The sequence below is a fragment of the Coturnix japonica genome, chromosome 4 (genome assembly GCF_054131305.1).
Source record: "Coturnix japonica strain WE chromosome 4, WE-NBRP24, whole genome shotgun sequence".
Lineage (NCBI taxonomy): Eukaryota > Metazoa > Chordata > Aves > Galliformes > Phasianidae > Coturnix > Coturnix japonica.
Window position 1 is genome coordinate 88,220,471 of NC_140666.1, and position 1,973 is coordinate 88,222,443.

Below are 1,973 nucleotides of genomic sequence, written 5' to 3' on the forward strand. Positions count from 1 at the left end.
TCAGATGGACTTACGTACTTTTTACTGCCACTGGGACTTAGAAATAAAGTTACTCAGAAATCAGATGGTATGGAAGTTTTAGCTATATAGCCAAGCATTAAGATGGGTTCAAGATAGAAAAAAAATCATTTAGTATAGTCACTGTTTAATTCTAACAAGGCTAACTATTGCCTTAGAAGAATTCTTGCTACATGAGCTGAAGCCGTAACCCCATAAGGTTCTAGAGGTTTTTTGAGTAATTGTTTGCTGGGTCTGGCTGCTGTCATTTGCTGTGTGTGTGTTTGCAGGATATCACATACATGTTAGGCCTGTTTATCTCTGCTATTTCCTTAGCATTCACTTGCTCATGTTATTATTACAAGGTCACTTTCTCTGACTTAATTTTCTTAGAGAATGGGAAACTGATCAAAAGCTGTAAAATTCTCTTCTATGTTATTCATCCATCAGTCATGCCTGTGATGAAACTATGGCATATAACCATGTTCGTAAATATGTCAAGCTTCTTCTTGGTGTGGCAAAATAGTTAAGGTGTGTATCCCAACTGTTCTTCTAGAAAACTGGAGTGATGCTCACTTAGATGACACAAAACCCTTTAATTTCTGTGCCAACTTATTTGGACAAAGTTTATTTTATCTGCTCTTCTACCAACTTTACCCTTTAATTTTGTTCCTTCATTTCTGATCTTTAGTTATTTCACTGTGTATTTCATAGGCATTAGTAACAGTACTTGAAAAATTAAGGACATGATTTATTTTTGACCTCACAGTGTAAATTTAAAGCCTTGAACCTGATCCTGAGTGTGTGTGTTTTGTTTTTCTTATTTCTAAATGAAGTGGAATTAATTGCCCTCTCAAAGTGTTCTAGTCTTCTTCTGGATTCACTGGTGACAAAAGAAGTGCGAGTCATTCAAATAACTTCAGTTTGAGTGTAAAAATATCATAGAATCATTAAGGTTGGAAAAGACCTCTAACATCACAGTGTCCAACCTCAACACATCCTCACCATGCCCAGTGACCATGTCCTTCAGTGCCACATCTCCACTGTCCTCAAACACCTCCTGGGACAGTGATTCCTGAACACAGATCACTAAATGGTGTTCAGCTTGCCAGACCAAGTCTCATGGTCCTCTAAGATTTCTACTTTAGAGAGGCCATTTGTACTAACTTACATTTCCACAACATCATACCTTAAACTGCACTTGCAGCAGCACTTCTCAAAGCCTTGAGGGAGGTGTTAGACACCCTGATGACACTTAAGGACAGGCCAGACAGGACTCTGAGCACCTGATGGGGCTCTGAGTGTCCCTGTTCATTGCACGGGAGTTGGACTAGATAGCCTTTAAATGTCTCTTCCAAGTTAAGCAATTCTATTATTAAATCCATCAGAGCACTCTTTGGTTGCCATGGGCTGGGTACTAAGTGTGCCTTCAACCCTTGGCTTCATGTAGTTTGGGAAACCACAGAGAGAAAAGGCTTCAGATGAGTCTTAACTTTCCCTTGTGTTATTTGAAGGACAACATTTAAAGGATATTCTGGAACACTTTGGTAATAACTTTTCCATGTGCAGATTTGTTCTTGTCCCATTGGTTAATCTCTTGAGTAGGTCTTGACCGTTCCTAGGTAATAAATATTTTAAAACAGAGATAACTCAAAACTCCCAACTTATGAAATATGCCACACAATAAATGGACTTGACTGCCATCTTTCACATGCAAAAAAACTGTGCACTTTCTCTACTTTGCCTGTCAGCTGGTAATGTTCGCAGTAAGTTATTGTTTCTTTGTTCCTTTTCCTTAAAAATCAAAAGAAGGAGGGGAAGGAAAACATCAGGGAAAGCTGAGGTTACTTCAATTAGTGTCCTCCTATAGTAGTGTTAAGACTTCATGGAAGAGATGATAAGAGAGAGCAATTTTTGTCAAAGTTTAACTTTTCAGACTCTTTGGTAACATGTTCACTACAAAGCTGCCTTGCTCA